This window comes from Zosterops lateralis (genome assembly GCF_965231275.1).
Source record: "Zosterops lateralis genome assembly, chromosome: 1".
NCBI lineage: Eukaryota > Metazoa > Chordata > Aves > Passeriformes > Zosteropidae > Zosterops > Zosterops lateralis.
Genome location: NC_139762.1, coordinates 94873065 through 94896886, shown reverse-complemented (window position 1 = coordinate 94896886; position 23822 = coordinate 94873065). Strand labels below are relative to the sequence as shown.

At 36.7% G+C, this 23822-nt stretch overlaps 1 long non-coding RNA gene across 1 annotated transcript in view; it reads right to left on the bottom strand.

The window, feature by feature from the left end:
* LOC310912717 overlaps nt 1-23822 on the bottom strand; it is a 168098-nt gene that overhangs the window by 18393 nt on the left and 125883 nt on the right. The gene's annotated exons all lie outside the window — the stretch shown is intronic.

Below are 23822 nucleotides of genomic sequence, written 5' to 3'. Positions count from 1 at the left end.
AGTTTCTCAACTTTCCAAGACACAATTATCTTTTAAGTACCTGAAGTGAAAAGGTCATAGCAAAACTTCCTTAGTGGATTCAATAAATCAATTATAGTTCTAGGTCTCCAGTTCTTAAGTTGGGCCTTGTATTTGGTTACTTAGTCACAGCTTAGAGAGTACAGATAGGTTTACAAGTATTACTTTATCAAATGTTCAACTAGTCATTCTTAAAAAAATAAAAAAGACCTGAATTGTACTGGCCAGAATTAATTACTGTGTTGCTGGGGTAGCAAAAGGTAACGGTCAATGGTTAACCCTCCATATTATACAGTTTCTAACCATTTTTACCATCCATCACATAGCTGCTGGAAGTCCATATCTCATGTTTCCATAAAATCAGGAACCCAATAGAACTGCATATCCATTGTAATAACTGATTGTTTTATTTATTATTTCTCTAATGCAGTGAAAGAATTAGATGCACTACTTTTTAGTGCATCTGACCAAGGCTAAAAAAATAAAATACGCTCTGCAATTAGGAATAGATTTGGTATTTAATTATATGGTACAAGTTTCAAAGTGAACACTGTCCAGGCAGAGAGATGATTCCTTGATACCAAGTCATCTTAGGAAGTTGGCTTGAATTTTGTACTAAGGTTGCACAAGTAATTATCATAATTCTTAACAAAGCTACCACTTCTTATGTGTAAACAAAATATTGAGACATGATATACATAGTATTATTTGGACATATGTCAAAGTTCCTGATTGCATCTAGCTGATTACTGTATGATTTTGGATACTACAGCATGCATTTTTAATTTTTTTTCACTTGTCTGCTGTGCCAAAATCACTCACAGGAGGAGAATCTACAATTAAAACTTCTGCAATATGTAATGAGTGGCAAGAATGTGAATAACATGTATGTCACAGAGTAGACTAGGTCAGCCTTTGGACACAATGTTTCTTGAATATAATTGCTCTGCAACGAGGTTTCATTGCTTCCCTCCCACAACATCTAAATGCAGTCACCTGTGACATAGAATGAGTTCACTCCCACAGAAAAAGAAAGAAAGGGAAGGAAATAAAATTAATGTTGCTGTATACACAAGACACTTCTACACCATCATGAAATCGAAGTAATGAAAATGCAAAAAGCCTGTCATTGCCCCTGCCTTGTACTTTAAATATTCCACAGTGTGCTTTTACACTGCATCTGACACCCAGCCTATTAGGAGTTAAGGAACTATATGAGAACATCAAGAGTGAGTAATTTCTAAAAGTCCCTGCCTTCAAAGCCGAAAAAGCCACTTCAATACACCACAGGAGTTCAGTTTAAGAAGTCCAAGTAATAATGAGTATTACCCTTTAATCCACACAGCAGATTTCCTCTCTGCATATTTCTTTCAGGGCACTACCACTCCACTACCACTGAAAGGGCAAAAGAGAGTCTGTGAATCCTGGGAGGCCAGAATACTTTTGTGATTTGTGCTTACTCAAGGTACTTATAACTTTGCTCTTGGAAGAGGCTGCATGGCAGTGTTTATCATGATTGAGAGAAGTCCATGTGTTCAGGCCAATTGAAAGTGAAGATATTTTTAAAAATATAAAGTTACAACTCCTTCAGAGATGATTGAATATTTCCATCTCTGCTTAAGAGTGTGTCAATTACAGGCAATGACACTGTCGCCTTAGAATGTTTTAATAATGTAGAAACATCAGAATACACAATACACTCCTGTAACAATATTTAAACATGTACCTTGAGAATGGTTTGTCCTGTCCATTCCAGGCTCTAGCCTGAAGATCCCTCTTTTTCTCCAAGGCCTTCATGCTTAATTGAAATAGCAGCAAAAGTTACAGAAGGAAAATGTGACCCAAGGACTCAGTCTTAAGTATGACATTGGCTCTGATCAATCACTAGATCTGAAGAAGAAAGTATCCCCAGATGTACAATTAATTGCCTGTTGAAAGAGAAGATAGGCACCAAAATGTCTCCAACTGAGCTGGTAACAAACAAGCAAAACAAAAACATGCATATGAGAAAATCCTCCACTTGAAGAGAATTTGAAGTGGTTTTTTTTTCTGGTTTGTCATGCTTCACTTGGAAAATAATGCACCTGTACAAGCCCTAATTTATAGAGGATGTGCACTGCCTATACAATGCTTATCACAAAAACAAACTAATAAGCCACCACACATATTTCAAAAGAGTATTTCTAGTATTAAAGTGCATATAACGATTTTCTGGCTTTGTGGTGATGGTATCTCCTTTCCACAATTACTGATTGTCCTGGGCTGACAGTGCTCTCTATCCCATATCGTGGACTCCTTTGTTATGTCTAACAGTTGTTCCTTCCCTGTAGCTGGGCGGGCACTGTGGGCTGGCTCTGCTCTCTCGCTCTGGCGCGGCTTTTGCTTTGGGCTTCCTGGCTTTTAGGCGTGCTTCGCTGCCTTGCAATTTCTGCTTATATTCTTGCCCTTACGTTTTTCTTTTCTCTTTCTGCCGCCTCTGTGCTCTGTTTGTTTGGTTTTTTTTTTCCTTTCCCTCTTCTCCCTTCCCTCCCCCCCCCTCCCCTTTAAGATTTAGGACCGGCACCCGGAGCTGATCTGACTGGAGGAGTCCGAGGAAGATCGCCGGGGCTCGTGAAAGAAGCTCTGCGCCCTCCCCCTCACAGTAACCTGAGCTTTTTCTGTTCTTTTTTTTTCCCTTGTGTCGGGGGGGGGGGGGGGGGGGGGGGGGGGGTGGATGTTTATTCATTTGTTAATAAACCGGTTTTTTCCACTTTGTGTTCAAGAGATTCCTTCCCAAAGCCAGGGTTGGGGGAGGAGTGGTAGAGGTTTTGTTATTAGGGGATTCCTTGAAGGTTCTCCCCTAATTCAACCCAAACCAGAACACTGATTCTCTAGACTCTTGTTCTAATTCAGCTATTTGATACTTAGGTAAACAATAGCAGGGTTGTCCTGCATTTTTTTCACTTGGTCATTTATAAGTTAAACCTGAAAAGACATAAGAATCTATCACAAATAACTTATTTCATAATCAAAGAGTTAGACCATCTTAGGTACTCAGGTTGCATTTGAAAACACTCCAGGGATTTTGATTAGACTGCCTAGAATACATTCTTATAGAGAATTCATAATCACCCTTAGATTAACCCCATTTTTATTTTCACATCCTAAAACAGAAATATTTTTTTTTAAGAAAAAAAGTCCCTGGTTATGAGTGAGATAGGAAGAGAAGCCAACCAAGGGCTTATGGGTCAGGATTAAAGAGAGGGCAGGGAAGAATGGGAGGGACTGCTGCTGACTGACTGCACATGAAGACTGGGCAGTTGATGCCACTGTGACAGATAGGAACAGCCTCACATCCACAACCCCTGGTCTTCATGAGGGACTTCAGCCACCTCACCATTTATTGGAAGGGAAACACAGCAGAACACAAGTAATCGAGTAAAGAAGAAATTCTTTACTGTGATGGTGGTGAGCCCATGGAGGCCAAAAGAAGCAGTGGATGACCCATGCATGGAAGTGTCCAAGGTTAGTCTGTGCTGGGATTTTGAACAGCCTGGTCTGGTGGAAGGTGCCCCTGACAAAGGTAGCAGGGTTGGAACCAGATGACTCTTAAGGTCACTTCCAACCCAAGCCTTTCTACGATTCTATGACTCATCAAAAGGTCATTCATGGGTATCCTTGCTGTGGAGCAACAACAGAAACAACAGAACTTAATGCTTATGAAAAAGAGATCTCAGTATCAGCAAGTCAACAGGTCAGTATCAAAATAATATTGCTAAAAAAATGTTTTTGAAGAAATTGTTCATTTTCTTTTGGGATGATCATCATCAATTTATTATCATAGCAGCAAACAAGATGGCAATATCCCTCAAGAGATCAGTTATGTTCCCGATGAAACAGATTTAAAATAGCAGAAGAGAGATCAACATTAAGAATTGTATGAGCTAAAGGCAAACTTCTTGTACTGTACAATGCTATTCTTCACTAGACTTAGAAGAGCAAATTTCCATTGTCACCTGAGAAACATAAAATAAAAACATATTTTCTTTTCTAACTAAAACAATAAAAACAATTGCTCTTCCATTGCTGCAATGTCCAAAAGTCAATGAAAGAGAATGGGTTCCAAAAGCTGAGATGAAAAAGGAGAAATAGGAGGCATCTATTAGCAGCAAATTTCTCATTTTAAGTTTTGCCTAACTTCCACTGAGGTTGAATTCCTTCTGAGAAATTCAGTTCTATCCATATTTTCCTATTCAGCTCTGTCTTGAAAAGGTTCAACAGATTATTTCACCTAAAAATACCTCCAGGATATCTCCTAACCAACTTCTCAGCATTTAATGAAGTATTTAGTCATATACTTAATGTTTTGCCATGATAAAAGTTAACTTTTTTCATTAGATCCTATTATGGTTTTTATACATACTGCACCTACAAAACCCACCAAAATGAGCTTAATTCTCCTTACTATAAAACTGAGCTGTCTGCTAAACCTATGTCAGAGATAATTCGCTAGATTTATAGTGAGTATGTTCTAAATCGATCTAATTAGAGTGTCTTGAGAATAAAGGTTGCAAGACCTTTCATGATGAAAGCACCAATTTTAGCAATTTATGTGAGGTGTCTTTTTGTCAAATAAACTGCTTTGAAACTGTAGTTGTTTATTGTTTTTCATCAGCTCCATAACTTGGGGAGGGGGATGGTACTGTATCAGTTAGTTATCCTTATATTTGTCTTTGGAAATTATTAGAAACACTACAAATTTTTGTGATATTCAAAATATTCCTAATAAATGTAGAAAAAAGTTTATATTTCATTACAATATCCCTTAGCATATGGGAGAGAAGAATTACTTATTGTTGTTTTTTAAGAGAGAGATCTCCAAATTACGTAAGAACTATTAAAAGTCAGTTCTTCAGTTTTTAAAGGCAAAAGCTTTTTTTTATTGCTGGTGTAGAGTGACAGCTAAATAGACGATGCCATGTGCCTATGGTAAGACTGAGGGGAGTTTCTTGGCAGGGAGTGGATCGGGAAACAGAAACGATACCACAAAATGATAGCACTCTGGGCAAATTATCTTCCCAGGATTGCTGTGCTTCCTCATTTTGTCAGGGACTTAACTCTGCAAGGTACTGGGGGTTTTGGGGACTGATTCAGCAAAATACTTTGACAACAAATATGTCTTTAAATGTATCTACACAATATGCCCAAGTGTAATATTATATGAACCTTTAAACCAGTTTGATCACCAGGAGCTGTCTACAAAAGTCATAATGTTGCACATAACCTCAGTACAAACAGGCATCAGACTGTAAGTTTATGTGACAGTTTCTGGTTGAAACTGGGCATTTGCGTAGTGGTTTCAGGTTCGCCAATTTCTGTATCCAAGTCATGGCACAAATTAGTGTAGTGGTTTGAGTGCTCACTAGAATTGTTTACTCTTTTTCTGCTGTGAGATAGAATTAGGAGAAAAAGAAAAGCAGGCTCAAAACTTTACAGAGTATAAAGACAGGTTTACTAACAAAGCTACAAGACAGGAAAAAATTAATAAGAATCAAAATAAAACTTTCAAAACACTTCCCCTCCTCCCTACAAATTCCTTTCTTTCTCTGACAACATGCAGAGACAAAATTTAGACTTTAGCTTAGCAACTACCTCTAAAAGTCTTTCATCAGAGAGTTCTCTCAGAGAGAGAAGTTTGTTTTTGTCTGCCATGGAAACTTCCTCACAAGAAAGAACTGTTCTCTTGTGGCTTTTTAATTCTCACAAAAGCAGCCACCCAGGAATCTGCATCTGTGATGTCCCCCCAATATCACATAGCCTTTCCACAGCTGCATAATGGGCCATGTAGACTCATGGGGTATCATTTTAAAGATGAATGGTTATAAGGCAAAGGTTTTCTTCATCTCTAGGAACAGAGATTGTTTTCTCTTTCTGGGGGCAGATCTTCATCTCATCTCTCTCTCTGTTCAAGCTTCTCATAAGATCACAACGACTTCAGTATTTACTTAGTTCACTACAAATGCCTTTGCTCAAGTCTACAGTTTAAATATTCTCATCTCCCTATCCATGCCTTCCATGACTTAGAGGGATATTCTAGTATATCACAGTCCATTACCACGGCTTACAAAAGAATTTCAGCCTAAAACCAAGGCATCTTCTCATTCTCTTTCCATCTAAGATTCAACTCCTCCTTCACTGACTTTGATATTGTCGTGTTGTCTCTCTACGTGTCTTCACTCTGTCTTTTTCTCTCACTTAAGGGAGGATTAGTGCTTTGCAAATTTCATCTGTGCAAAGAAAGAGTTACCATTCTCCCAGGTCTGCAGAGGGTGTGATGGTTCTTCCAGGCAGTGGCCGAAGGTGGTAAATTCAGGCCGTGCCAGGTCCGGGCCAGGATCTCAGTGGTTCTGGCTGCATTCTGTGTTCAGCTGCGGGGCCACTCCACACGGCTGCAGGGCTGCTCCTGCTCCTGGCTACACCATCTCTCAAGTGGCTCCCAGTCTTCCCCTGCCCGGCAGCCGCTGGCCATGAGGCTTAGCCACAGGATGTTAACACCCACTGGAGCCCAATCCAGCTGGGACGGGACCTTTTCTCCTCCTCTCCCCCTGCCCGGCAGCCCTGACCCCGTGCCTGGCTGGCTCCCAGGGCCCGACCCCCCGTGGCAAAGAGGGGGCCAGGCCCACTTGTTACCTCTTCTCAGATCAGAAAGAAAGAAAATTTCCCAGGATTTTTCCCGATTTTTAACCTTGTAGTCCAGAGGTGTATCCAGATCTTTTGGTTCTACAGGCTGTCAATAGTCAAAGTTAGTCACTGATTGGTTTTGCCACAGCTTTTCTTCAATCGATATAAAACCAGCACAGCTTATGACACCTGCACAAATATTGAAAAGTACACTCTGCAGGATAAATCAGTCTGAACTGTTTTCCACACTGTGTCTGAAAATACCACCACAATGAGATCACTATAGTCCACTTTCCACTAAAAGCAAGACATGAGGTAATAACGTCAACTAGTCAGAAAAAAAATGAAACAAACCCTTTAAGTGTGCAAACCAAGAGTTTGCCTTGTCTGGATGCTTAGATCATTACTGCACAACCACACTCACATTGCAGTGTAAGGATGCCTCTAGGCATGTTAACTGTGCCTCTGGGCCCTTCAGGATCACTAACCATTAAAATTCAGCCTACTGCATCTACAGCCACTAAACAGAGAAAGAAGGCACCAAATGCGGATGCCCTGAAAGCTGACCATATGAAGTGTTGTTGATTTACACAAACTCAGAAAAATCAAAGCAATTGGGGCTTGTGTGAACAGCCACATAACAAGACTACTCTTGTGAGTGTACATGGCTTAGCTGGACAGAAGGCTGTTTCATGTTCTATTCAAAAATCAATATACTTACTAATCACTGCTGACATATCATCTGCCACTATATAAGAGCATCCTGAGTAAATGAGAGGTTATACATTCACTTGAAAGTGGAAAGACTGAAGATAGACTCACAGCATTTAAGGGTTTCAGATAGGGGCAGGGTAGTAAGTGAAGTATCTGTAATGAAGAAACTGAAGTTCACAGGAGTTTGAAGAACTAGAAAACAATTTCAATGTTTCTCTTTCTTTTTCTCATCTCCTTTTATAAGCAAACAAATAACCTTTATTCTTCCCCATTGCGTGATTTCACAGAGGAATAGGTGAAAAGTAACAGACCAACTTTAGAGAAAATCTGTTGCAAAATAAATCACCTTGAACAGAGAGGATGCAAGCAAGAGTCTTCAGTATGAGACACTGGTAACAGGATCCTGGTACTTATTCACTCTTTAAGCTTATCTAAAGTTATTCAGGGTCTCCAGCTCTAACTGAAAATTGAATTATTTCTTCTCAAAAAGTATAAACAGGAATGAAATCTCTCAAACAATTTGCTCATTTACGTTTCCACAGTTCTTCAGTAATTGCTTTCTAACTTGAAATGAAAGGGCTGTTAGGTCATGACTTGAACAGTTCTTTTGTTAGCTGAAGAGATGGTGGATGAAGCACTTGTACAAGGACCTGCTGTTGGAAAATCTAAACCACAACACCTAAGTTTAAGAGTGGCAAAATTGCTGTGCATTAGCCGTATTGCCAGACTCACAGTCAGTGCCCAAGATAAAGTGACAGACGTGTTTGACTAGCTTCATAGTGCACCTGCTCTTTATTTCAGAGGTATAAATCCTGGTAATATGGACACATATTACCTTGGTAGGTGTTTAAAAAGTTTTCTTGTGTTTCAAAAACCAGCAAAATTTGTTAAGAGGCCTTAGTCAAAATGGTTCCCACAACCCACACTGCTCCACAACACCTACAGTACCAAAATATCCCATGTAAAGTCAACCAAGATACACCTATATGACCTCCAGCCATATCTTGCAACCCTGAGCAGTGATGGGTTATTCATTGTATATTTGTTTTATATTATGAGAGGTATTTTTACAAAGATTTTTCAGATCTTCTACAAAGATCTTTCTTCTAAAATAGGTATAAAAAAGACCTGGCAAGACAAAAACAGTGCATCGCTAATAACGCAAAGCATTACCATTTTTATTTTGTTAGATTAACATGTACAGCAATTTCTAATATCAAACCACTCAGCATGTACTACACAAGTTCTATCACTGTTCTTTTCACTCAGATGGCATTTTTTAAAACAAAAAGTCCACATATTACAGGTCTACAAGGGAAGAAGCAAGAAAATAGATATCTCACCAGTTTACAAAACAGATTTTTTAGTTCATGAATAGTTCATGACAATATTCACCTTCCAATGTCAATAGTAGTAGACTACTACAAATAGTAGTATGTTTTTCAGAGTCATATGAAATACTTTTTTCTAGAGTACAGCTCATAAGAAGCTCTACTAATAAATAAATTGGAGCTGAATTTCCCTCCAGTGAAATCGCGTTCTGAATACTGAGTGCATAGAGTATGTTAGAAATTGGTGTTTATTTCTTTTCACTTAAGAAACATGCTGTATTTCAGAGGGCAAAAATTCATCTCTATACTTTACAATTTTTTAAGAAAACAAGATTACAGAAGAGAAAGAAAATCCTCTTGGGTGACCTCACATTCTGGTGCATTAACGGTGAGCCCAGTCAATACAGTGAACTATTCTTAGTTAGCAGCAAATTCGCAAGCATCAGCTGAGGACCAGAGAGACATGCTCCACTGAAAGTAGAACTGAGGCACTAATTGGAACAAAATATTACTTTGCTCGAAGAAAAATCATAGGTTACAGCCACATTACTGTTTTGAGTCACTAGTTAGACCCTAATAAAAGGGGTGAGTTTTAGACCCCGATTGATTTCTGGGTGCTGTGCTGAAAAGAAACTATTGGAGGACAGTCCACCCACAGTGCACTTAAAATGATTCAGAGCTGACAGGCAATAAAAGAAATATTGTTCCTCTTCTCATTTAGTAGAACAAGAATAGCTGTATGCAATTTTATTTCTGAATTTGATAAGTGAAAAATGACTCATTTTATTAGATAAAGACCATTTTAAAAAGCTTGCTCCTATAATTTGCATATTTTGAAAATGAAATTAGTTCATAATGAAATGGTTAAATATAGTTTTATGAAATAGGTAAAAGCCTGTAGAATATAAAAAATGGTCACACACAAGAATTAAATAAAAAAGAGCATGTACTAAAAAGGAGAACACGTCTTGAATTTTATGCACCTTCTCTCCATTTACAAATGGATGTGCCAATCAAAACTGCAACTGCAAATTACTTTATCATACCTGCAACTCACAAAGCATATAAACAAATGACCTTGTAGCTCTATTGCTTTACTAGTTCTGTGCCCCAAATCAGGCAGGTAATGAAGATTTTACAGGTTGAGAGGATGTCTTTGAATGTATAAACTGTCATCTATCTCACATACTCACACACACTTTTAATTAATGTATATTGGATATATCTTTCCTCCCTCCATTCTTTTCCCAGCTGTGCCATCAAAAAAGAGTGAGTGATGAAGAGGTAAGATATGATTACACACCCAAGCCAGTTCTGTCAGGCTGTTTGCCTGGATGTCAATAGATATGTAAAGTAAGATAGATTTTGAAAAATCACATCGACACTGTTAAAAACTCACAATAGAACTACTACTTTGCTATGTACAGTCAAATTAGGAGGTTGTATGACCTTTCTGCTTTCCCCATTACTTGTAACTGAGAGATGCCCCCAGTGAACATCTACAAAGCAAATTGATTATTTTTCTCCCCAAACCTTCATACCTCCAGATGCTCACAAACACAACAGCATCCAGAGGTGGTGTGCTCAGAAGCCAGTGTTACACCAACCAGTATCTTCTTGTGTTTTATTTTACTTTCCCATTTTTCCTTTGCTTTTAAAAGCAAATATTGTATCTTTTTCCTGTGTTTTAACAATATATGCAGCAAAGGGAATCCTGGTCCACTGGCATTATGGTGCTCCTGTGTTGCCAAAAAAGCCCAGTTCCAACACACTGCCCTGCTGATCACTGGGGAGTCCCTGCTCCTACCCATCCCTACAGAGCCCCCAAATTATGCAGCACTTGACTGTGATTTTGGCACAACACATTGCCCAGAGGAGTTGTGGATGTCCTATTGGTGGAGGTGTTCAAGGCCAAGCTGGATGGAGCTCTGGACAGCCTGGTCTGTGGAAGTTGTCTGTGCCCATGTGGGGGAAGAGGTGGGAACTAGATGATCTTTAAGACCCCTTTGAACCCAAATCATTCTATGGTTTTTACTCATCTGAAAAACAGCAGTACAATGGAATCCTATTTACGCCTCCTAGCATTATTGTAATTTACATTAGAATAATTTTACATTCTACATAAAATTAGTAATACTAAGCACTAAAACTGGAAAATAATTTTATTGCTTTTTAATCTAGCTGATAAAGTTAAAATTAGTGTGAAAGCATAAGGTAAGAAAAGGAGCACATCTAGAAATGTGAAACAGTGAATTCAGACAAAAACAAACTGATGAGCGGGACTGGAAGAAAATGTATTAATTTTTTGAAGGAAGTTCATTTCCCCTTTAACACATTTTAAATCATTACCATATAACGTGAATCATTTTCATGAAAATATTAATAACTTTTTACTGTCTATATGATGCAGCATTCTAAATTTATAATTTAGAAATTTTGTAATGCAAAATCCTTTTCTTAAAGAATTAACTTAGAAGTTAATAAACTTACTTTGTTTTGTTTTCATTTGGGGAAAGTTACATATATTAAACCAAGTTAGTGGCTCAAATATCCATAAAAATCTATGAAGGAAAGAGCAAAACTGTAACACCTTGAAAGTAGGTCTAGCTTTTCCTAATGAGATCTTGCTGATCTGAGTAATTTTAGGCATGTTCTTGGCCTATATAAGAAGTTGGAGAATAGTTACTGAATCGATGTGAAGTCCAGTTATTTTGTGTAATTTAACATGTCATGTCTTACATCCACCTAATGACATATAAAATACACAAATTTGTACACCAGCACAGAGTGAGGTGGAGTTCTGTATCTACAACAATAGCCCATAAGTTAAGGATTCTGTTCAGAAAATTTCTCTCTCCTTACAGCATTTACAGAAAGTGCAGCATATTTAAAAATAGTCACATTCAAATTTGGAGTGTGGATGTTTGGTGATTTAGGTTCTGTCAATATAGTTTTCATTTAAAAGGTTGCAAAGGGAGTGAAGGCTTGTGACTAGCACCAATTATTTCAGTAGTATAACAAATAACTCTGATTTTATATTCCAGCTCAGAAGATGATAAAACTTACCTTTAAACCTCATGCAAGGATTGCAGACGGTCAGTAGATAATGAAAGTTCCTGTTTACAAAAAAGAAAATATCTTAATACTGACTAAGTGATCCTTACCGTAAATTAAGAAGCAGTGGAGGTTTTTTATTTACTGTGATAGTCCAGAAAACCCTCTTATGATGTTAGAGATTCAGTTTTGGGTTAGAGCAAACACTGCTGAGAAAAGTTTGACGGAGCCCTGCAAGCTGTTCTGCAAATGTACAGCCATGTTTCTTACAGCCTTGCTCTGTGCACTTAACTGCTGTAAAGGACAGCTCTGGACACAGATGAAGTCAAAAGCTGCCCAAGGGAGGGTGTTACAGAAGGCAGCAGAGTACCATAGGAACTCTGTCTCATCAGTCTGTGGCAGCTCCCCAGCATGCCAGGCTTGCATTATGCTTACCTAAAAAGAGGCAGAAAGTCTTTCTTTTGTGGCAGGAAAAAACATTATATAAACATGTATGTATTTCCACTTCTTCCTCATTCTTCACCTTGACAGTATGTTTACATCAAAGGAAAAAAGTTCAAAAAAAGACAGTCAAACATATATATATAAAAAAAAAAAAAAAAAAAAAACAAAAAAAACAAACAAAAAAAAACCTAAACAAAAACTAAACAAAAACTCCTCAAATTGTGAGATCCAATTTTTGATCTCCAAATTAGGGTCTCAAGCTATAGTTAATACTTTTCAGTTTGGAAGATGTTAAAATATCTGACTCAATCATAAAAATGTCATTTAAACATGTATGTCTGAGATACAGGGCATACATATCTCTTTTTTCTCTAATGTAGGCCAGATGTTTTTGAAACACTAAGTTCTATGAAAACTTCTCCACCAAAGGGCATCTCATTTTAGATTAAACCTGCCTTTATTAAATCAAGTTCTTTTAAGGACAAATTGTTCGCTATTGACCCAATTATCTAACTTGTGTGTGTACTTACCTGCCCACATGTACTCTGGCAAATGCTATAATTATCCTGATGAATCACAAATAGAATTTACATTTTACCTTGCAAGTATCGGAAAGCAGTGACTAGAGCATGACTTGATTATATAAATGCTACCTTATTTCCAGGAATGACGACAGAGCTGGTAAAAAGTGTCGTTAAATATAGCTCTAAATGAGCCACTCTGTTTGGCAGATAGAGAGAAAACAAAAATCAGAAAAACACAGTGAAAGAAAATAACAAAAGAGGAAAGACTTTTAAAAAGTCACCATAATCTGATGTAAAAGCTGGAAGACAAAGGAAACACCAATAAGCTAAAATTTTTAAAAGTCTGTGTAGGAAGGATTTTAAAAGTGGGAAGACAGAAAAAACAATACATAATATAATACTCAAAAGGCAGATAACACAATTGTGATTCTTCTCCTCCAGTTTTGAATATACTTACAGCCACTCATTTCCATACAGCCTGTACATATGGAACTACTGGAAAGCCCCAGAAATTTCTGCCAGTGTTCACTGAAATTTACACTCAGCAGAACTCAGCGTTCTTTGCATTTGCACAACCCTGAAGGGCACTTGTTTTGAATCCTGTGACTGAAGGACACTAAGTTTTTTCTTATAAATATGTTGTTTCATGGCAAAAACAAGCTATGTTACATCTTCTGACAATGCTTCAACCTGTGCAAACCAGAATGCAAGAACGACATGAAACATTTGTAAAGCTAGTAAGAGAAGTATATGAGACTGCCCTTGAGTTCTTTATAATAGGATCCTATGGATAACACCAGCCTTGCTTTCCTTTGGCTTTTCGTTTCTGAAAGAAATGTTAGAAAACACTAAAGTTTGGAAATTGATCAGTGAACTTCCACCTGTGGCTTAGTTGTGGCTACAGCTCCATACAGTGGCATCACAATTTATGAGGGCATGTTTATTTAGAAAGATGTTTAGGTAAACATTTTATAGGAAACTTTCTGAGAAATAAACATTTTTTCTGAATTTTTACCAACCAAAATCTTTATTTTTTTCCTTAATACAGATTCACATTTTCTAATTATGAACTTCAAAAAATCTAGAAAAATAGTATATATTTGAACATAGTTTAGGTTCCAATGCATGGGATTGAATTGAAGCTCTGGTTCTCACTTTTTAAATGTTGATTCTCTCTTTTTTAATCTTCATTGGAATATATTAGTGGGAGAAGGGTTTATTTTAGAGGAGTTTTAATTTTTTAATTCTTTATTCTTTTAAGGGAAGAGGGTACTATTTTACCTGGGACAAATCCAAGCCTGACTTTGATAAGAACACACAAAAGAAATTTAAAAACAAAACAAAACAAAACAAAAAGCAAAAAACAAACAAACAAACAAACAAAAAAAAAACAAACAAAAAACCCCAAACACCTTCTGAAATTTAAGAAGGCTGGAGCAGCAACTATCATGGTTTTGTCAAGAACAAAGCTTGTTAAACACATCTAAACATAAACACCTTTAGGGCAGGGTAATGGGCCTTACAAACAGAGGAGATGCTGTAGGTGCTGTGCAGTTCAGCCTCTGGCACTGTTTCACGTGGTATTTTCAAAGCAAGCTACAGAAAATCAGTCAAGCTGAAATTGGTGTTAGTTGGGTGCAAAATAAAGAAAAAAAATCATTTGCAGAATTTCAGTGGTTCACAGCAAAGCCATGATGAACTGTACATTAGCTTATAGTGGTTTCTGGTACTGTTCATTACAGACTATGGTATGAGATTGAAAGTAGTGAAGCTGGAGCAGACTGAAGCTACACTGAAAAAAAAACTATAATACCAGACAAATTAGAATAATGACCCGACAAAGAGGAATACAAAATCATTAAAGATATATGCCAGTGGGAATAAAACAACTCACACAAATAGAGAATGGCAAAACTGAAGTTGAAATTTAGTCCCTAATGAATTCTGACCTGAAAACAGCCAACAGGGTGGTGTAAAAAAGCTGCAAAACTCAACGCAGTACACATAAAAAGGAGTCTAACAGACAAGTAATGCATCTTCTCCAGTCCATATTATTGAATCTTTAATAATAAGATCTTACCCAGTCAGGATCCACAGCTCAGGAGGGGCAATTGATGGTGAAGTGTCCAGAGAATGATCCAGTATCTCAAATCCATTCTCTTGAGAAAAAGCTAATAGGAAGGCTAAAAATATGAAATATATAAAACCTTACTTCCTTCATATCTTTGGTCAAAACATCTCCTGAAAACTGATACATTGGAATTCTTCCCACCCTACTTTACTATTATCTATTCTTCAGTTATAGTATGCTCATATTTTTGTAAGGAAAATAATTTTGATTACATACATTTAAACAATCCAACTCATGTTAAATGCAAAACGGACTGAAAACACAATTTCTGAGGAAGAGAAGAATACATCCAATGTAAATAGTTGCTTAAAAGTTTCTATCCAAAAACCATAACAGAAAAGATCAGTTAAATATTTTTTTTGTAATATCTCTATTCAACAGGGAGAACAATACATACACAAAAAATGCCTGAAACTCTGATGATAATAATTACATTTAAAATACAGACAAAGGTTCTAGTTTACTTTAAAAACCTGAAGAGCTTTTCTTTACATTCAAAACCAATTAAAGATTTTGTCATCACCCGATGTTAATTAATGATTTTGTACCGACCTCAGTGAGCACAGATGTTTTACAAGGTACATTCTGTTAAAAGAGATTGATGGTCTAAACAGTTCATAGTAACTACTTCTGTCTTCAACTTCCCTGTCTATCACATACCCTGAACTAATTAAAGATAGCAGTGTTTACTAGTAATTTAATCAAAAACTCAATAATCACTGAAATAGCTTTGACTCAGCACAACACTTGGGTTTTCCAAGATGATCTGTGAATTAAACAATAAAGACCACTAGATGTGAACTGGCTTGAAATGTGAATTCCAGAGCACCTACAATCAGGGAAGGTGTAATCATTCATAGGCATGAAGAGTGGCTATGGGAAATTGAGAAGAACCTGTAAATAATTCCTTTCATGAAAGGGAAAGAAATCTGGAAACCAGAGCAGAAACTGAAATAAATGAAAATGGGTGACATTTAGAATAATTTAAATTCAATGGAATAAAATTATAATTATATATATATATATGTATATATGTATATATATATATATATATATATATATATATATATATATACATAAGAAAACCAGAAAATAAGGGGTTGTAATCAAAAGTACTGAGAGGAACAGAGGCACTCAATTTTGGAAAGGGTTTTAGGTCTCAAAATCTTTGGTGGTCTACTGCTTTAGACTTTTTAAATGTTCCACTTGTGAATGAAATCTTGAAATCAGAAAACAAAGCCAAAAAAAATGCTCTGGAAAGTACATATGATCAAAAAAAACCACCAAAACTGAAAAGATCAGAAAATTTGGAAATTGAATAACTGCAACAAAATGGACTCAGATGAAATGAGGGGCAAGGAAAACAAATGAATGGTACCAAAATTATCCTCATTAAAATCCTAAAATCAGGGAGGAAATGTAAAAAAAGAGAAAGGAGAAGAATATGAAAAAAACAAATGTTTAAAAAAAGAGGAAAAATTCTGAAATCAAGTAAAAGCAAAAAAAGGTATTGGGATGACAAGAAGTGCAAGGAAATGGATCAAAGCTTGCCACATTAATCGTCATTGAAATTTCAACATTTCGTTCCCTTTCCTGAAAGGAAGACTCCCATTCCTGAAAGGAACAAAATCTTGAAATCAGAGAACAAAGTCTCAAAAACGCTCTGGAAAGGAGATATGATCAATTAAAATAAACTCAGTTGAAAAATTCCAGAAAATCTGAAATGGAGTCACTACAACAAAGGACTCATATCAAATGAGGAGCAAGGAAAAGGAGCAAACTTGCCAAAATTACTCCAATTCAAATCCTAAAAGCAGGGAAGAAGGATAAACAAATCTGACAAGAAATAAAAAATGGACTGAGATGGAAAGAGGGTCAGTGAAAAGCAGCAAGACTTGCCAAAAGGACTCCCACTGAAATCCAGAAATGAGGGAAGAAATGTGAACAAAAGGAGGGGAGGAGACACTACAGGAATGAAATCTTAAAAGAAAAAAAGAGGCAAAAATTGGAAACAAAGTAAGAACACTAAAAGTCAATGGAATGCCAAGAAGTGCCTTTTCTGAAAGGGAACAAAATCTTGGTAATCAGAGAACCAAGCCTCACAAACGCTCTGGAAAGGAGTTATGATCATATAAAATGCAATTGAAAGAACATCCAGAAAAATCTGAAATTGAGTCACTACCTCGAATTGGGCTGAGATAAAAGTAGGCGCAGGGAAAAGGATCAAACTTGCCAAAACTATTCCAATTCATGTCCTAAAATCTGGGAGGAAAGGCCAAGCAGGAGAGAGGAGAATAAATGAAATATTAAAAATAAAAAATAATCCATGTAAAAACAATAAAAGTGAATGGGATGACAAGATGTTAATGGAAATGGACTGAAACTTTCCACATTAATCCTCTTTGAAATCGCAAGATTTAATTCTATTTCCATGATTTTGTAACATGCCAACACTATGCAAATTCTTAAGCCAATTAAACAATATTCAGGCTGCCTTTTTGCTTGTTGAATCTTTTATACTCTTACCAGAACTTTCTACATATTAAAGCTGTTGCTAGTGGGCCCCTAATTCATTTTTTTACCTTGTTTATGCAAGGTAGTTTTTCAGAGTGATCCAGTCCAGTGTCCAGCACCTGTCTTAGGTACTAAGTTTGAAGTACAGATTTACAGGATGTAACATCCTTTCAGTTATTCTCAAAGACTAGCCTGTGGATGCATGGGCTGGAATTCAGACTGTGCTAGGTCGGGGAGTACCATTTTCTTTTTTCCCCCACCATTAAAGTGTCAAAGTACAAGAGATTTCTCACAGTTCCTTAGGTAATCATCCATCCTTACTATTTGGCTAAGATATTTGAATGCATCATAAGTAATAATTATTTGGTCGTTTTGATTCTGAGATCAAAAGGATCAAACTCTAAGATCAAACATCAGAGCCTCAAAATAATATCCGATTTTCATTCAGCATGCAAAAGTGATAAATCTTAATTTGTTTTCTCTGAATATCAACACTTAAAAATGTCAAATTTTTCTTACATACACTGTTTTTTCCACTATAGCTCAAGTTTATTCATATTTCTTCGAATTCTTGGATCAAGTGGCACCTTATATGAAACAAGTCAGGTAATCCAAAATCAGGTCAAAGGACTAATACTATTTGTCCCTCAGTGGAGCTCCAGCAAAACAGCCAGTGTCACAGAATTCTTCCTGGGATTTAATCAAAGAAGGGCTGAAAATGCCACAAACATAAACAAGAGATGCTGGAAATTTCCAGAGGGACATGTTCATGAGTTTTCTAACTTGACTATAGTCACTTTTTTGTATTTTTCCAAGTAACATTTAGATCTCTAGCTACAATGAAACTCTGAAGCTGGAGCACAGCACCTGTACTTTTTCCTCTCCCCTGCTTGGTAACAGCTTACTGAAAACCACCTGTATTTATGCCAGGTTTTTTTAATGGCAGGCAGCTTTGGCAATCAGGCAGCTGAACCAGATGTTCCAATGCAATTTCTGAAAACTGAAAATAATTATATAGCTATTTAGAACACTGATAGAAAAGGACTAGTGCACTGATTTCCTCCAGGAAGAGGTTTGGGGTTTTCTTAAACCCAGGTTCCTATCAACGATCCTGATTTCCAGTGGAATCCACACATAGCTGCACCTGCACAGCAGAAAATACACTGACCCACAGCAAAGAAACAAGCCTCTGGGAAAAGAGGAAGGTTTTGTAGACGAAAACCAGCTCACCACAAACCTATGCAATGAAACTGAGCTCAGGGTTTTCTATAACACCCTTCCATTTGTCCTAGAGATAACTTGTTAAAAAATGCATACAAAAACATCTAGCTTTGTACAATTAAAAAAAAAAAAAAAAAAAAAAAAAAAAAAAAAAAAAAAAAAAAAGCTGTTTATTCCCTAGATTTCAAAATACTTTAGCACTCACTCACTCACTAAACATTAAACAAGCTTACACCAGACAGAGGAAAGTATTTTAGTAATGCTAATGAGCTTTGTATCAAAACAAATAAAGGTTCCTGCCATTATCACTTGTTTTTACCTTCTATTTATAGAGTTACATTCAGACATTCAAAATAGAGTTTAATTAGTTCCTAGACTTGCTTATGATCACTATCACCTTTTTCCTAAGGGAATCATAACAAATATTTGATTTTCTGGGTGGGTTTTTTCAGCTGTCATGCATTTTTATTCCTTTTTTTTCTTAACACAAAATGATAAGATTTTAACAGAGTAGTATATTTGCCATTGGCACTGATGGAAAAGGGTGCTTATTAAAACATGTGTCATTTCTTTCCAGTCTCCCAGTTCCAAGTAGCAATTTCATCCATTGCTGCCTGTAGCTGAATAATTAGTTTTTCAATAACTGAGCTTCTCGCAAAGACAGAATGGAAGAATTAACAATTTGCCTGCACACCTTCAGTGCAAATGTTGCCTCTCAGGGGAATATTACCTCTGTTTCCCAAGTGTAGCTAAAAGTATGCATCCAGCAAAAGAAATGTTTGCAGAAATACTGGCTACCAAAATCAGACCAAATGCTGCAGCAAACGCAGCTTAAATCATTGTCTTGGCAGTGTTTGGGGGGTTTTATTATTTTATTAATTTAAAAATTATCAATAGAGAACAAAAATCTGCAGCATGGTAAAAACTGATGACAGATATTAGATATCAAATAAGATTTTTTTTTCCCCCTCTTCTAAGGGACTATGGCCTTGAGCAATTCTCACTGGGGCAGGGACACAAAGGACTAAGGGACTGCAGCCACGGGTGATGCACAGGTGAGGCAGAGGAAAACCAGTAAGAGCAGAGGAGCAACAGAGACAAAGTGTGACACAGGATCCCCAGCCTTCTGCACCAAGGGTTTGTGGGGCACCAAGTGCAACACCCAGCAAAAGGGGATGTGAGACAATGATGGAGGAGGAGAGGTGTTGGACTGATATTGAGCTCAGAAGAGGGTGAGCTCTTTCCCAAGGTGCTTGATTTTTTATTTTCTATCTCTTATAACCTGAATCAGTGCTGAAAAGTTTGTGTTAACTACAAATAATTAGGAAAATTAGGTAAAATTCCTCCCTGAGCTACTTTTGCCTGCAACAATGTGTAATACAGATATTATGCCCACATCTACCTATCATCCAACTGCCAATGTTGTACGACTTTTAGAGCTTGAGTCAAGATTTTATTCCATTTCATGCCCATTTCTCATGACTGCCATTATCAACTGAGAGGAGCACGACTTCTGTTCAGTCCACTCAAATGAAAAAGAGCCCAAAGTGCCAAGTTCAGACTGGCTGTAAAGAGCCATCTGTGAAGAACAGAGATTTTTCCTGTCCTGGTATAGTCAGGCTGCCCAAATAAGCTTCAGCCGATCCTCTGCCATATCATTCTCCTTGCTATTAGAGATCTCTTAAATTATGTTTTATATCACCTGACTGATTGATAAGAAAAAAAAATAAATAAAGAAAGCTCAAAAACATGAAAATTGACAAATGTTAAATAGATATTTTAAACCTGCTATTTTGCTGATCAACACAGAACTAAAGCAGGATACACAAATTCAAAGTTGGAAAGAAGCTGTCAATCCTATTTCACCAGTGTTTTGGATAGGATCAGTTTTACAAGCCTCAAGTCACTAAAGCCACAGTCCCCAAATAATTTTTTAAAAATCTTGTAACATGAGTGTGAACGCTCATTTATTTGAATGCCAACATCCAAGGATATTTACAGAAGTCAGCTCTCAGAGAACTACATAAGACAAAATACAGCATCACACCTTTCAGAAATTGCATTTTCACTTGCATTTCTGGGATAGATTTTTGTCATGTATTTGGATCTAGAAGTGAGAGACTGTAACCATAATATATAAACAACGAAAATAGCTGAAACTTGAAAACACCACAGGACTAACTATAAGAATTAGAATCAGCGAGATGTAAGCAAAAATGAAAAGCCTGAGTGGTTTTAATTTGCTTTCATATATACTTTTGGGTTCAGAAATCAGCTTGTATAATTTACTAGCACAGCCATCATTAGGGATTTTAAGGGAGTCTGCAGCGCAGTTGCCCATTTATTGTGACTACATTTTGCTGTCAGCCCACAACAACCTGCAACTAAAAGGGTACATGGTCACCAAATGCCTTTGTGGACATAGGCATAAACTCCTGGGAGTTGGTAAGCACGGACATGAAGAACAGCCACAATTTTAGAGGAACTTCTTCCACTTTTCATACTAAACATACCCTAACTATACACCTCTCAAGAAGACAGGTACTCCACGCTGACCTCATGAGTACATTCACTGGAGACTTCCATCTAAGGCAGGATTCATCTTTTTCTGTTTCCTAGAAATTCAGTTATTGATGACTACTTGGTAGCCATCCCTTTACCCTGAGCTACTGGGAACCTGATCAAATTCAGCATAAAATTTTGCAATTATTATGTATTAGAGCTCATTTGGATTAAGTCTGCATCATTCAAAGAGGTTCATTACTAATTTTAATTTTACTTTGGAACCAGCTTCTTTCCCTCCCATAGTGGTATTCAAGATGTATCATAAAAGAAATAGTTTGACACACCACACAGGGAGAATTAAAGCTCTCATACACATGAGGATCTTGATAGTGATTTAATTCTACATAAATATATTTATTAAGAGTAAGTAAAATCACTACCATTAAAGCAAGATTTTGTCTACTTTTAAAAAACCCAAATTCAGTCCATTCCCTTCCTCCTCTTCTGAAAAAATAATTAGGATAGCAGCATACATAGTCTAAGAAATCTTCATTATATTAAAAGCCCAAGTCATATACTAGATAAAATCCAGAATTAAAGTTAGAATAATATGCCAGAAACTGCAGCTGTAAAAACGGGAGTAATTTCATCTTGGATATAGAAATGAAGATCATACTAAATTTGTCAGAGGCAGGAGGGGACACTAGGATAAAGTACTTTGTTAGTAGGTAAATTTAGTGCTAGATTCAAATGTCATGAAGATAGTACTTCTGCACTAGGAAAAAAAAAAAAAGAAAAAAAAAAAAAGAAAATTTCAGTTTTATACCCCACATTACTGATGTTCAATGTTTACAGCCAGCATAGCTTTAAATGCATATATATCCATGTCATAACTCATTTTGTTTCCAGAGCTGCTAATTTCTAATTAAAAAGCAAGGTTCACTATGGCATCTCAAAAAAATAACAGTGATTAAAAAAATAGGATTTAAAAATAGAATTAACATTATAACATTTCACTGAGTGTTCTAAAGAATTACCCTGGTGACTTCAACTATAAAAGTAACCCTGTTCATCATTTTATGTAAGGCTTACTATTACAACCAGAAGATAAAAAAAAAAAAAAATAAACTTTTTAAAAAGTGGAAGGCATTTAAATTTTTAAGATAGCCACTGGTAAAAATGGCCTGAGAGAAATTTTGTATGAGGCAAACATTTTGATGGCTTTGAGGGATTTATTAAAAATATTAGGGGTGGAGTCAATATAGACAGCAAGAGAAAACCCCAGCAAGGGCCTGACAAATCTTAGTGGGAGCTTCAAAAACATTTTTTTTAGCAGCAAATTTGTGGATACTATTAAGAAACAGAAGAAAAAGGATAGATCTGCAAGTGCGTTGGTTCTGGGAAGCAGCAGCCAAGGAAAAGAACTGGCTGCAAAGGGACCTGTTCCAGGAGAAAGTTTGGATCAGGGCCGTGCATCCTGGACTCTGTAGATTTTTTGGGATTATTTTTAGAATGTGAGTTGAGGCAAAATTAAAGCCTTCATTCTACTGTGAGTGAATCTATCAAGCACTTGTACTCTTAAGTGTGTGCTTCCATTGCTTCTGAGCCGAGGGAAGTTTTCTTTCACTTATTGAATTATGGGGGGGAAGTCTGAGTTTGTTTAAGGTAAGGTTGTTCTCATGTTTCATCAGGTCAAGTTCAGCTATATCAGCTGTAGTCTCAGAAGAGCTCAGTCATCATGATCTTGGTGGACCTGACCTTTCCTCTGCTGCCTTTTGATACCAATATTCAGCTGTTAAAAAAAAAAAGTGCACATACTATTTGACTTAATATTCATCCATCTGGTTTGCATTTTCAGCAGTTAAACTTGCTGCCTTTCATCATTTTATTCTATAAATTTTGTCCTAAGACAGAAACAGAAAGGGAGGTAGGAAGCCCTATTTGTTCTTTGCAGTTAAATTCTCATTTTAGTTACAGTGGCATCAATCTGGTACGTTAAGTAAAATAGTGAAGTTATTATAGTGAGTAATGGCTGAAAACTAATTCACATTGCCTGAATCATACCAAATGACAAGGTGTTTCAAACAGTTCTTAAATCAACTCTCCTCTGTCCCGAGAGGCATTTTCACCTGTATCATTATGACACTACCTATTAATTGGTTCAGTACCAGTAAGAAGTAGCACTATTGGAAGATAGATTGTAAAGGATCTTCCTAGCAGCAGTCATGCTTATTACAGCCTGGTCTTTCCAAAACCATGATTCCCTTGTTGCCTCTTCCTGGGGTTCTCTGCTGGATGCTACACAAGCACTTCCTTCAGTAACCATGGGAACCAACCCCAGAGCATTATTTGGGATGCAAAGGCTTGACCAATGTTTTTAACTCTCATTGATGCTTTGTTTTAAGGATCTGGGCCTATTAACACAAAGGTTTTTACAGATTAGTGGTTTTCCTACTTGAAAAACACAGTAAAGGTCAGCTGTTGAAAATATTAATTCTGCATTTCAAGCAGAGATTTATAGTTCTGTGTAGAAAACTGTCTTTTTCAGTGAATAAGTGCAGCAGTAAAAAAAATAAAACTATCTATCATGAACACATGAATTTTTTAGTAATCCCATGACCAATTTAAACAACGCATCCCTGAAAATGGAAATCTTGAGTTCTCTTCCTGCGTAACACGTTGGCTATTAATCTTGTTTGCGACAGA